Genomic DNA, 15,416 nt, shown 5'->3' on the forward strand with positions numbered 1-15,416 from the left:
GTGTGTGTGTGTGTGTGTGTGTGTGTGTAAAAGCATAAAGGCTTGTGTGGTACCACGTTCCCCTCTTCCAGTAGCAAAGCAAAAGGAAAAATTGACTCGATATCTATTATGAATGCAATTTAAAAAAAACAACAAACCTCATACTTGTCCTATATCTATTTTACTAAACTAAAATGTGTTTTTGTTTTATCTATTAGGGAGCTGTTGCTACTCCCAAAAGATATCAACATCATATATTTTCCTGTCCAGAACAATAGATTCTTCCATATGCTATCTTCTGAACATAACTCAGAAAGTCTGGTTTGACTTGAAAACAAGAACGGTGTGTGGTTTAAACACTAAAAAAAATGTATTTGTTTTGTAGTAACATGTTTCTCTGCATGCCTATCTATCAGGCCTGGCTTTTTTCTTTCTCCTTAACAGTTTTAAGCCAAATTCTCCCTCTGGAGTGACACATCTTCCACTGAAGCTGATGTACTCTTTGAATCTCTTTCTTATACAGAGTACCAATCTGTCTTTTTTGTTTCTGAACTTACAAGGAAGGAATGGGAAAACTCCACAGTGCCAGTTATCCCCATAGACAAAAACACAGTAGTGATGAGTAAATCTAAATATCAATCTACCAAATTTAGTGTCCATGTGGGTATTTACTGTTTCTTTGAGAACTTATTTTCTATACTGGCCTGACAGGCATAGAAATAGATGACAGAAAATGAGAACTGAAGGTAAATCAAAACTGCCCCACACTGCTGGCTCTGCCTCAGACAAAATGAATTATAAAGGGATGAGAAAGTCTAAATGGGAGATTGTTTTTCTCATAAAAGAACATATTTAAGATTATTTATGCTTCTACCATATCCTGAGCATTTTCTGAATCTTAGAAGGCCTGGGGAACCACCCTGGCATGTTCTTCATTGTATTTCAAATTAAAAGAGTAGCTATTTCTTCAAGAACATATTGTTTTGTGCCTCTCACTCCCTCTATTAATCTTTGACAATGGTGAATTTTTTCAAAGATGAATTAAGATTAAGTCTGCTGCAAAAAGAATACAGCATCAGCAATAATTTATGCTCCATTTAAACTACACAACATGGGGCAGCTAGGTGGCGCAGTGGGTAAAGCACCAGCCCTGGATTCAGGAGGACCTGAGTTCAAATCCAGCCTCAGACACTTGACACTTACTAGCTGTGTGACCCTGGGCAAGTCACTTAACCCCCATTGCCCCACAAAAATAAATAAATAAATAAATGAATGAATGAATAAATGAATGAATGAATGAATGAATGAATAAATAAATAGAAACACAAAAAAATTTTAAATAAACTACACAACAGATAGGAAGCAAAAGAACATTCTATGACAAGTCATTGATATAACAAATACTATTACAAAAGCATTGGGAACCTGTATGAGTGCCACCTCCCACACTTTACTGATTCCCAACCCCCAAGTGACCACATCCTCCCATCCCTGAAATCACTTTGTATTTCTCTTTTGTTTCTGTGTTTGCTTTTGTGTTTGCACATGTTGTTTTCCCAATAGAATATAAGTTCCTTGAGGCCAAGGGTTTTTTCACTTTATCTTTATATCTCTAGTGGGTGGCACAGTGCCTAGTATACTATAAGAATTTAATAAACACATTAATTGGGCTTGTATAGCTGCACTATGATATTATCAAAATGATCCCTTCTAAAACTAGTCATAACTAAAGTCATTATTAACACATGCATGCTGACACCAGCAGCATGACACTATGCAAATCACCTAACTTCTATAAGCCCGAGTCTCCTCATCTTTAAATGGGAATAATTATAATATTGCACTATCTCCTTTGCAGGGTTATTGTGAGAAGCAAGCTTTTTTAGACTTCAAAGCACTATATAATAGTGAGTTGTTATTATCATCATTATTATAATTATTCTACATGGCTTTGTTGTTTTATTTTCCCTCATCTTGTTTATAGAATTCAGGAAAAATCAGAATTTATACCCAACAGCAGAACCTCAGATCAATCTTTATGAATGTATAATTCCCTATCCTAACCTCCTTCAGCCTCCTCTGGAAAGAGGAGTGGTGCTTTTTACTCAATGATGAATAGTCTCACAGTTGGTTGTACCCTACATATCCCACGGATTCTTGACCCCTCTAGGTCATCATCCAAAACCCATTCTCTTCTCATCACAGGATCCATTATTCCTATCCCCTTCAACTCCAAAGACCCAACAAAACATCACTCACTTCTTCCACTGTCTTCTCTGGAATGCCTGTTCCATAGGCAACAAAATTCCATCACCCTAAATGTTTTCCTTTCCCACTCCTTCCATCTTCGAGCAAACACCATGATGCAGTCTCTCTGTTCACCCTTTCCAGTACTGGCTACATCTTCACTCATTTGGCCACACCATTCACCTTCCAACTCACTGGCTGTAGGAGGGAAGTTGGAGTCTTCCTTGTGACCCATTGCCAATTCCAGTTTACCCCCCTATTTCCATCACTCAGTAAGCTTTCCACCTTTGAAGTTCATGCAATTCATATCCACTGGCTAGTCAAAATCCTGGTAGCTATTATTTACGGAGCTCCAGGTTGCTCTCCTTCCTTCTTCAACGAATTCAGTACTTGGTTTACATTTTTTCTCTCCTCCCCAACTCCTGCCTTCATAGTAGGGATTTCAACATACATATCGACTCTTCCTCAAACCCCTAACTGTCCATTTCTTCAACATCCTTGCTCATTTTCCATGACCTACTCCTCCATCATACCTTAGCCACACACTTTTATACCTTTTATCTTGCCATTACCCACAAATGCACCACCTCCATGTCCAAGAATGCTGAAGTCCCTTTATCTGACCATAATCTATTGACTCTCTTTTTTATCATTTTTAAAATTTTTTATCTATTGACTTTCTAAGTCTCCCTCTACCTTTCCTTGCCAGACTCTACTCTTTGTCCACATTGTGACCTCCAATTCCTTGACTCCTCAGTTCTCTCCTAGGCAATATCCCCTCTACTACCCATTTTCTCCTCTTTTCCCCAACTTGATCCCTTGGTGAATCAGCTCAATTCTATACTGTCCTTTTCTTCTGAATTCCCCAGCCACCTTATACCATTGCTGACTGTATCTGGCCAAGCCTCAGCCTTGGATGACTTCAATCATCTGTTGCCTTCGTTCCTAAACATGTGCTGCTGAATAAAGGTAGAGAAAAGCATGCAACTACTCTAACTAGAGCCACTACAAATTTATGTTAGACAACCTCAACGGGGTCCTCACTATGGCTAGGCAATCCTTTTACATTTAGTTTATCAATTCACTATCCCACTCTCCACAGTGACTCTTCCAAACTTTTTCCTTCCATTCCCCAGCCCCCCATGCCTCCCCCTGCCCCCAGTCTCTCAGCTGAGAACCTTGCCTCATTTTTGGTGGGGCAATGAGGGTTAAGTGACATGCCCAGGGTCACACAGCTAGTAAGTGTCAAGTGTCTGAGGCCAGATTTGAACTCAGGTCCTCCTGAATCCAGGGCCAGTGCTTTATCCACTGTGCCACCTAGCTGCCCCTTGCCTCATATTTTACAGGAAAAAAGATGACTTCACAGATGACTTTTTCTACTTTCTCTTTCTTCACCCCTGTCTCACAGGAATAGGCAGCCTTATTCCTTACCAAGATTAACCCTTCTCTTTGCATAAGTGATCCTATCTCCTCCAACAAATTATATCCTTTTGTCATCTCACTCTCTCCTTTTCTACTGGATCTTTCCCTATTGCCTACAAACATCTCCCCTAGTCTTAAAAAAGCCTCTCACTTGTTCCTTTCTACAGCCTCTCAGGTCTAGACATTTTCTCTGGCTGTCCTCTATTCCTGGAATGCTTTTCCTCTTTACCTCTGCCTACTGGCTTCCCTGACTTCCTTCAAGTCCCATATCAAGTCCTATATTATATAGAAAGACTTCCTTAACCTCTCTTAAATCTAGAGTTTTCCCTCTGTTAATTATTTCCTATTTATCTTGTAAATATCATGTTTGTATATATTTGTTTATTTGTTGTCTTCCCCATTGATTGTAAGCTCCTTGAGGGAAGGGACTATCTTTTGCTGCTTTTTGTATTCCCAACACTTAGCACAGTGCCTGGCACAAAGTAAGTGCTTAATAAATGTTTATTGACTTACTGACAACACTAAAGGAATCATCACATTTTAGAACTGAAAAGGACCTTAGGGGTAATCTAGTCTAATTCCATCATTTTACAGAAAAAAGAAACTGAGGCTCAAACTCAAGTAGATATCCCAAATTCATACAGTTGGTAGCAGAGAATGGACTAGCACCCAAATTTAATTAATACTGTATTTCTTCCACTATACCATGCTTATAGTCAATCAACAAGTAAATGCTCAAATATCAATTGAGCTTCCCCTATGTCCAAAGTAAGCATAAAACATCTATGCCTCTGTACTAGATGTTGTGAAATTAAATTTTTTAAAAAGAAGCCTACATTTCATTTCAAAAAAGCACAACATACTTATAAGTGATTCCTAGAAAATAGCCTCATATTGAAATGATGGAGGAAGGAAACAAACATTTATTAAATGTCTACTTTGGCCAGGCATTGGGCTAAGCACTTTATAAATATTATCTCATTTGATCCTCACAACAACCCTGTGGAGTTAGTAGTATAGTAAAGTATACATTGCACTTTTTAGACTATAGGATACAAAATGAGGGGTGAGGTTAGTCTATTTGTTTCTACCCTTCTTAAAATCCAGAAATAGCTCTTCTGTGAAAAGATGGTGGAATGTCCTTTTTTGGTCTCTTTTGACCAACTGGGCCACTAGAAGAATATCCTCAGACCATTGCTTACTTTAACAGCTCTCCGAGGCATTCAGCTCCCAAGAAGTACAAGAGCTTAAAACAAATTTTCTTTATAAATCTGAGAGAGGGACCTGAGAATCTGGAGGTTGGCCCCAAATTCCTGGAAAACTGCCACAAGGATCTGTTCTCTCAGGTCCCTCCCCTGAAGGGCATGCAAACTACATCACCTTTTGGCATCCTATTGCCAGAATTATGCTCAGGCACAATCACTGTCTTTCTTTCAAAAGAACTCAAAGGTCTTTACAGATATGATCTCATTCACCCTCACAATCTGTTTGAGACAACACAAATTTCTATTCGAAAATAGGAAAAACTCAACTACAGAGAGGCTGAATGGTTTAACCCAAGACAACAGACAAGTTGTGCTAGAATTAGTCATGAAGAGTAGAAGGCTGTTATGTCTAGAGGAAGCTATCAGATTTTGTTGGGCAGCACAATTTAAGAGGCAGTAGGATATTCCCATGATCAAATTATCTCCTTTATATTAACTGAAAGTCTACTCTTTACTTTGTCAGATATCCTGAAATTCCATCCAAAAGAAACTTGATTGGGTTAATATGCATCCTATTTTGAAATGCAAACACCTTCATCTAATTCCATGGAAATATTTCATGCCTTTTGGGGAGGGAGGGGGCAATGAGGGTTAAGTGACTTGCCTAGGGTCACACTGCTAGTAAGTGTCAAGTGTCTGAGGCCATATTTGAACTCAGGTCCTCCTGAATCCAGGGCCAGTGCTTTATCCACTGCGCCACCTAGCTGCCCCCCATGCCATTTTTTAAACTGATAGAATTAGAAGGAAGAAGATCTAGGTTCAATGCCATTTCTGATACTTAATAACTAAATGACCAATGGCAAGTCACCTAACCTCTCTTAGACTGTTTCCTCATTTGTAAAATGGGGATAATCACATAAGATTGTTGTAAGCATTCAGGTAAGAAAGTATATAAAGTGTTTTGCCAACTTTAAAACACTATTCAAATTTCAGGTTTTTTAAAAAGGGTTTAGTGTTCATAAATGTTCTGTATTTGTCCCAGTTTGCCTGATTCACTAAGCTATATGTTATATATTACTGAAACAGGAGCCGGGTACATGGCTATCATTTTCATCCCCAGAAGACAGTGTGCTATGAAACCCAAAGGAATGTCAAAGCTGTGGGAAAGCCTAGAGGAAGATACTTCCCAAACCTAAGGACACAAATCCTTAACTGTGTTATTTACCATCTCTGGAGCCTTAAGCAAGTCCCCTCACTACACTGAGCCTCAGTTTCTTTATCTATAAAATAAGAGGGTTAGACTAGATGAAATCTAAATTCTGTGATCTCTGTGACCTCATTTTATCTTATTTTAGAGCCTCTTTACCAATTGATCTTAATTGATCAATAAATAAGCCTGAATTCATAGAACGTAAGAAACAACAAAAATTAGCATTTATCTCGTACTTTAAGGTTTGCAAAGCCCTTTCCTAATATTACCTCATTTTTCTCCCAACAACCACCTTGGGAAGTAGGTGCTATTTTACAAATGAAGAGGGAGGTTAAGTGACTCAGCTAGTATCAGAGGCAGAATCGGAACTTCAGCCTTCTTAACTCTAAGTCCAGCACTCTATCTGCTGAAAAATTAGAATAACAAAATAATCGAAACCATGTTTAGCAAGCATAATGACTAAGCTTGGCCACCTGTTCTTTCCAAAGGTGGAAGATTCTGAATGTGTAACACTACGTAAAATGTCAGACTTTTTAAATGTGTTGGTGAGTTGTGGTAAACTGTTTTCTTCCTCTTTTTTAAAAAAAATTCTTTGCTGTAAGTGATGCCTCATTAAGGGTTGGAAGGGAGAAGTTCACATTGGGAAATGCAGATGGTTTCATTAAAAAGATATCCATTAAAAAATGTATTATAAAAAAAACAGACAGAAATTACCCCTTGCTTCATCCTCTGTCTTCTATATATAGGCTCTTCTGTATAGGTATATAGTAGGAACTTAATAAATACTTATTCTCTTCCTCTCTCCTACCCATATTTCCCAGCTCTGACGCCTTTGACTTTTTCTCTGATGGCAATAAGTGAATTGTTTCAACCACCTCCCACTGTTTCGCTGAAGTCCAATCAGGTATGGGGTGTTATATTCATGTTACATACTCATGTATGATTCACCTTAGGCCACATGGAGCCACACCTCTTGGCAAAGATTTGTTCTCCATGAAGTAAAATCGTGACACTGTTAGCAAGCAGAGACTTGCACTGTTGGAAAGAAACTCTCTATGTCCTTTTATTCCTTTTCTTAATTAAGGAGAAATGTATGGGATGATGGTGTTTGGGGCCAATTTTTCCCCCATGTGAATGAAAAGAAGGGTAACAAAATGTTGGCAGAGCCAAACTTATGATTGATTTCATGCCAAAAAGGTCTACCCAACCAAAAGTATAAGAAAGGCCTTGAGAGAGGAAGGTGAAATTTTCTATAGAGTCTTCTCATTAACTCTTGCTTTACCTTAGTAAATATTGTTTGGGGGTGGGGGGGGGGAGGCAGAGAAGAGGAAGGGAATGAAGGAAATTGGGGATGGAAAAAGAAGAGACTTGGAAAATGCCTAAGTTTAGAAAGTTGCCTAATACTCTTTCTTTATTCAGATAATGGAGTCAAATTCAAAGCACTATCTTAAATATTCTCTGCTAACCTTAAACTCACTAATCAAAGACAGGATAAAGAATAGGCTAGAGAGGTATACAATCACCTAGGGCACAAGTACCGGAGGGTGGATCAAGGAACACTTTTTTTGTGGGGCAATGAGAGTTAAGTGACTTGCCCAAGGTCACACAGCTAGTGTGTATCAAGTATCTGAGGCCAGATTTGAACTCAGGTCCTCCTGGATCCAGGGCTGGTGCTTTATCCACTGCAAAGGAATGCTTTAACATCCCTTTACCTACTTGTGAGCTGGCTTTTGCAGACAGATATCTACAGGCAAAGGAAATCTTTAGAATATAGGTCCCAATGGGGGAAGCTAGGTGGCACAGTAGATAAAGCACCAGTCCTGCATTCAGGAAGCCCTGAGTTCAAATCTGGCCTCAGACACTTGACACTTACTAGCTGTGTGACCCTGGGCAAGTCACTTAACCCTTATTGCCCCACAAAAAAAAGAACAGTGGTTTGCAGCAGCAGCAACAATGATATACAGGTGCCAGCAAGAGGCTAAGAGCCTGGAAGTGAAGCATTGGAGGAGGCCAGCACTGAGTTATCACCAGGAACTGAGGGTTGAGGCATATCGGGCTTTGGGGCAGCCACTTGAGCAGTTGTCCCCTGAAATTGGCTCAACTGGGACAATGTTTGCCGACTTTCCATTTGGGATAAGGTGCTAGACTGTGAAATGCACTTTGCCCTTCTCCTTTGCCCTCTTAATTCTCTGCCCAATCAAGGAAGAGGTTGATTCCAAAGCTTATTGTGTTCTGTAAAGTTACTTTTCTAATTTCTGTTTAGTTCAGATTTATTTTGTCAACTAGATATATCTGATCAATTTAACTGCTGTTGATCTGTGTGCTGCTTTATTTGCAAAAAAAGGTAGGTGCAGCACAGAGGAAGTCTTAGGAATTGCTATCCCAGTTTGGTTTGGATTGGTATCCAAAGTGCCAAGCTTTCTCCTGGCTGGGGGATGAACCAAAATGAGGGAGAGTTTTATGGTTTTTCTTTATTAATTTTTAGATAAACTCTCCAAATGGCAGATCCAAACTGAATCAGTATTTCTCTCTAGCCTCTCAGGGTAAAATGAGTTCAGAATCATTATGTTGCTTGGGATAAAAGAGAGCTGTCAGGTCATGTGGCCTCACTCATTCATCCTTCACCCCTCTTACACCCCCATATATGTACAGAGAAAGGACTCTGTAGGAAGAGTATTGAGGGTGGTGACTACGAAATGGGAACTACCCAGTGAGAGGAAAAAAGGTGTAGACATGGCTAGAAAAGTAGATAGATAAAGCATTTACAAATGATTACTATTTGCCAGGCACTGTGATGAGTGCTGGGGATGAGCAAACAAGAAAGGAAGACTACCCCTACTCTCAAAGAGCTTATATTCTAATGGAGGAAGACAACACATTAAGGGGAGGTGAAGAGGTTGCAGGGAGAGGCAAGGTGGCCGGAGTATAGGTGTTACAAACAGGAGAGTGAACCTGGAGAGAAGTGGGTAACCTGGATGATACTTCTATTGATATGGTGATTTGGTGCAAGGATTTAGCAATTACTGAATCAGCCTCAGAGTGAAGTCATCATCAGAGGGGCAGGACAGCTGGTATGTAGTTGGTGTAAACCCAAACACACTTGAAATATACCCAAGGGAATGTTTGAGCCAGCTCATACCTGCTCAAGAGCAGATTGTAAAATTTTCAGTGTGAGCATTTACACCTCAGAAATTGGCAAACACCACAAATCAGGGCTTGATGTATCATTTTGTTGATTTTTCTAGATGTAAGAAAATGATGGAGAAAATATTAATAAAGCAGATTAAACTTAAAGTGTGTCCTTCATACCTACTTCCTGAGAGTCTGTTGTTAAATGTTGACCAGCACACCTATGGACATAACCATATCTGATGGTCAGGGTCAGAAAAGACAGTGGATACTTTTTCCTTTTTTGGCTTCACTTTCTTCCTTAAGTCTATACCCAAATAGACATGGGATGCTAGACATACAAACATTTTTAATGTCAGAAAATTTCACTTTTTATGGCACATATGTATTGATCTTGTGATAAACCAAGTTTCAAAAGAAATCACATGATAAGGTGAAAAGAACACCCAGGATTGCAGTCAGAGGACCTGGGCTTCAAATCCTAGTTGCTTCACTGGATTTCATTTATAAAATAAGGGAGATGGATGAGATGATCTCTAAGGATCCTTCTAGCTCCAGATCCTATGATCTTAGGTATAGTCCCATATGTTACACTTCAGACTCAAAGCTTCGGATAAACAGTTACATAAAGAAGACACAAGGAGGGCAGCTAGGTGGCACACAGCTAGGTGGCACAGTGGATAGAGTACCGGCCCTGGAGTCAGAAGTACCTGAGTTCAAATCCGGCCTCAGACACTTAACACTTACTAGCTGTGTGACCCTGGGCAAGTCACTTAACCCCAATTGCCTCACTAAAAAAAAAAGAAGGCACAAGGAAACATCTAGTCTCTAAGTGTCTGATAGGATACCTTCATTTATATATACTGTCAACAATTCAAATTCAGCATGTCCAAAGCTAAATTTACCACCTCTCCACAAAAAATGCCCTTTCTACCAACTTCCTTATTTCTGTTGTTGCCACCCTCAACCTCCTTTGAAACCCCAGTTCAAAACTTCTGGCTCCTCCCTCTCCTTCACCCCACACATCCAAATCTGACTGTTTTGACTTTTGCAAGAACACTTTTATCCATACTTTACTCTTCACTGCTGTAGTAGTAATAGTTGCCCCACTGGGGACCCAACTGGTCAGGTCCAATTGAGCAATGCTCTTTCCTTCTTTTTTCCCTTCCTTCCCTCCTCTCCCTCCTCTCTCTCTCCTCTCCCTCTGTCTATATAGAGAATCATACCCTTACCTGTGGGTGCTCTGCCCAAAGGAATATAAATTTTGATCGCTGAAACCTTACAAAATATCTTGGAGTTTATGGGCTAGATTTCTTTTCTTCTCTTCCCAACTTATTTTATCATCTATAAACCATGCCTTAAACCCAAATCACTCTGACTCTCACTGATTGGCCAATAATAGGTCTCAGTCCAGGCCTTACTAGGTCATTGCTTGGGTTTTGATTGCTCAGAGTGAGTGTAAATAGCAATTGTTTCTGTTTGGGGCAGAAACCCTGAGGATCTTAACCTTCCAGATTGATTTTTTTACTAGGTTAAAGAAGCCATTTTTGGCTTCATTTCTTACCTAGCCTTAATCACTGGATGGGTGTTGCCTCAGACAAAGTGACACCTGGGAAAGACCTTAGTTTAAAAAGCCTAAGGTCTCCCACTGCATCAGGGGCATCTCCAGTTGTTCTGATCTGTATCTTGCCACTGGACCCTGGAGGACAGAGTGAAGCTAGTGACTTCACAGCCCTGCCTCACTTAAATCCAATTCACTTGCAAGTCAAGACATTACCTTCCCGGTGTCATTGGTCCTCTTTCTTTGAGAATGCAGGACAAATAATTTCTGCTGCCATCACTGGCCTAAGCCTCTGTCTTTTCTCACCTAAACTATTATAAAAGTTATTTAAATCATTCCTGTCTTCAGTCTCTCCACCTTTCCAGCTCATCTTTCATATAGCTACTTGAGTAACCTTTCTAAGACTCAATCACCTGTCTGCTCAAAAACCTCTATTGACTATTAAGAAAATATAAAGTTCCAAGTATGGTATTCAAGGCCATTTACAATTTATATTAAACCTATTCACACAACCTTATCTCCTCATCATAGATTCTATAGTTCATACAAACTGATCTCCTGTTCTCATCCTGCCCTCTAATATATATCTGTCTTTGTCCATGCTATCCTCTTATGCTTACAATAGGTCCTATTAAGTCTTCTAATAGGACTTAATCCTCCTACTCCAGTATTCTGGTTTCCAAATCTATCAGTCACCTGAAACTGCTTTCTATATGGTTATCACTGATCTATTAACTAAAAAATTCAATAGCCTATCCTCAGTCTTCACCTCTGTAAACCACTGACTACCTCTTCCTCCTGAACAGTCTCTCATCTCTTGGCTTCCAAGACATTGCTCTCTCTTATATCTCTTCCTGTCTGTCTGGTTCACAGTCTCCTTGGCATAGATGGCTTGGGAACTCTCCATTACACATAGACTGGACTACTAGAGGTTCTCTGCATACTACATTCCATATTATATCTCCACATCTTTGCACAGATGATTCTCTGTGTCTGGAATGCACTCCCTCCTCATATCTGCCTCTTGGAATCCTTAGCTTCCTTGAAGGCATAGCTTAGGTACAATCTGCTAGAAAAGCCTTTCCTGATCCTCCCATCTCTTTCCCTCTTCAAAACTGCTTGGTGTAATATTGTACGAACTCTGTATTTACTTGTCAGTGTATATGTTGTTTTCTCCCAAATAAAATATAAGCCCTTTGAGGGCAGAGATTTTTATCATTCTTGTCACTGTATTCCCAGCACCTGACACAGTGCTTTGCATATAATCAATGCCTAATAAAATTTAGTTGAAATGAATTCTTAATTGAAGTCATTATCTTCCTTTGAAGTCCAACTCAGGTACCATCTCCTCCATAAAACCTTTCTGATTTCCCTGAAGGAAAAGTGATCTTCTCTTCAGCTTTATCTCAGTACTTTGTCTGAACTTCTCCTTTCCATTTTTTTATTTAAGAATTTTAATTCTTTAACTTTAAATTCATTTTCATTTTCCCTTGTGTTGGGGCAGATAGATGGTACAGTGGATAGATTGCTTGGCCTGGAGTCGGGAAGACTCATCTTCCTGAGTTGAAATATGGCCTCAGACACTTACTAGCTGTGGGACCCTGGGCAAGTCACTTAACCCTGTTTGCCTCAGTTCCTCATCTGTAAAATAAGCTGGAGAAGGAAATGGAGTATCTTTTGGAGAAAACCCCCCAAAAACCCAACTCATGACGAGTTGGGCATGACTGTAAATGACTGAACAACACCACCACCAAAGTGCCCTAATTATTTTGTACTTTTTTTCTTCCCTTTAGATATAAGCTACTTGAGAATAGGCACTGTGTTCTTCCTGGTGTTTAAAACCCTGCTTTTTCATGTAATGGCTGATTAAAAATTGTTTGTTGAATTGAATAATGCAGCTAACTGTAGCCCCCATAGATAGATCACTTGCAAGAAAAAGTGTTTAATGAATAAAGATAATTTTCATAAAGTGGTACACAAAATACCCTCTGTGTACTCACCACCAGTGATTAAAGTGTGAGAATCAAATTAATTCATTATATTTTCTTTCCATTTAAACTTTGGAAGTATATTTATGAAAGAACAAAGCCATTTGTATATGTTGAAGCTCACTTTAAAGGAGAAGAATGTTGTCTAGAATGTATTCTATGATACTTTTCCAGTGAAATTCAATTAAAGACAATTTTATTTAAACCATACAACACATTCAGATCATGGGCTTGTGTTACCTACAGGAAAAAAAGGATTAAAAATTAAAGAACGGGGGCAGCTAGATGGCGCAGTGGTTAAAGCACCGGCCCTGGATTCAGGAGTACCTGAGTTCAAATCCGGCCTCAGACACTTGACACTTACTAGCTGTGTGACCATGGGCAAGTCACTTAACCCCCATTGCCTAAAAAAAAAAAAAAAAAAAAAATTAAAGAACATGATCTTTTCTACCCAGTTTAAGGAAAAAAGGCTATCATTAGAAATCCCATGTTTAAGTTTTTTATTTATAGTTTATCCTAATGATCTCAACAAACTGATATTGCATTCATCTAAAAATAATGTTAAGGCACTCTAGTCTATTTTTTTCTAGACAGAGAAACTTGTGAAACATAAAGATGGAAATCTTTGCTATATCTATTTATGAACCTGAATATACATTTGAAAGCATTAGTACAAAATTTGGCAGTCTGCCATAGTTATGATAACTAGCTTTTCTTTTAGTAATATAAAAATAAGGCTAAAATACAAATGTAAACATGAGGATTTTTTTCCAATTTCCATTCAATTGACATGGATTAAATTTTAGGTTTTTGGTAGCAACCATGCTATATAAATATCAGTCACTAAAAGGGCTATAATCTTTTATATCTGAGCAAGATCTATTTAGCTAGCATCCTTTTTCCATATGAGATTTATAAAAATGTAAACGATTTCATAAGAATCTCATTTTAATATATTTCCACTCTATTTTATGCTGTAATCTCATTCATTGCACAAAGGAATTTAACATCCTAAATTAATATGGCCTCAAGACTTCCCAGGGCAACTCTAAACAAGGTTAAAGGTTAAAATGCTTCTGTTAGGCACCAACTATCTCACCTCTCATGAAATCAGAAATAGGACATGTGAAGCTGTGCCACATTAAGAATGAAGGCAAGAATGTTCCCTGAGGTCTGGGGGTTTATAAACCTATCAGCAAAGCTATGGGGGAAAGGAGGAAAGGAAATCCAAAACTAAGTCGATTCCGCTGGATTGTCAAGGAGGTAGAGACAAGGTATAATTTTACTTTTTCTTTAGTAAGAAGGAGATACACACACACATTTTATTGGGCTGTTGAAATCAGTTGTTTTTCTCTAAAGCAGAAGGCAATAGGACATTTCTGTTTTTTTAATGAGCTTCTTCATTACTACATTAGATCCTGACCTCATCCAGGTGGGCACAGGGCTATTTTCAGGCAATTAGTCATCTGCTGCTTGGATGAGACCTGTCATGCTGATGTGTCAAAACACACCATTTTTTTATGATTCAATATTAAAGTAACTTCTTCATTAGGAAACAAAATTGTTTCATAATCAAATGTAAGAAAAGAAAAATAATTCCTTTTATTCTTTTTTTCCCCTTTTATTCTTTATGTACTGTCTAGGTCATACAGTTCACCATCACAATTGCACCTCTTATGTTCCAGGCACTGTGCTAAAAGCTTTACAATTATTACCTCATTTTGTCCTCACAACAACCCTTGGAGGTAGGTGACATTGTTATCCCCATTTTACAGATGAGAAAATTGTGGCAAACAGGTTAAGTGACATACAGGGTCATACAGCTAGCAATTATCTGAGGCTAGATTTGAACTCAGGTCTTCTAACTCTAGGCCCAGTGCTCTATCCACTGTGCCACCAAGTGACCCTACACTCCATTACTTGTGATCTAGTTGGCCAGTTTTATAGGGAATTACATGGTAAAATAAAGTCTTAGGTTGGCAGAAGGAAATAAGTTTCCAAGAAGTAAAGAAACTTCCTCAGTAGATCTGTCGCTCTGGCCTCAGACCTGGATTATCTCCTTCTAGATGGTGTACAGAATAGTTGTCCTGAAGTCAAGAAAACTGGGTTCAAATATGATCTCAAACATTTACTAGCTGTGTGACTGTCACTTAGCCTCTGTTTGCTTCAGTTTCCTCACCTATAAAATGAGTATAACAATGTCACCTACCTCCCAGGGCTATAGTGAGAATTAAATGGGGTAATATTTGTAAAGTGCTAGCACACTGTCTGGCACGAAGCAGGTATTATGTGAATGCTTATTCCCCCCTTCTTAAAATGCAATCATAAATGACACCTATCTGAAATTAACCACTCTCTATTATTTAAATACAATGAGTAATATTTGGCATTCTCCTCTGTGTCACTGGACCTTTTCCAGTTTTTAGAGGCGTTTATTCTGACAGCAAGAGAATTTGGAATGGAAACAGATATAAGATTTTCCCAAAAGATATGGCCATCTCCACATTCAAAGACAACATTAAAAATGGGAAAAGGCAACTAGAGTGACCCTAATGATCATCATCCCCTTTGAAAGTTTCACTGATCCAAAGTCATTGCCACAAAGCTGTTTGATTTAGTTTTTCTATTGTAATGGGGGTAATAATAACACCTACCCTGCAAGGTTGGTAAAAGGA

The sequence above is a fragment of the Dromiciops gliroides genome, chromosome 2 (genome assembly GCF_019393635.1).
Source record: "Dromiciops gliroides isolate mDroGli1 chromosome 2, mDroGli1.pri, whole genome shotgun sequence".
Lineage (NCBI taxonomy): Eukaryota > Metazoa > Chordata > Mammalia > Microbiotheria > Microbiotheriidae > Dromiciops > Dromiciops gliroides.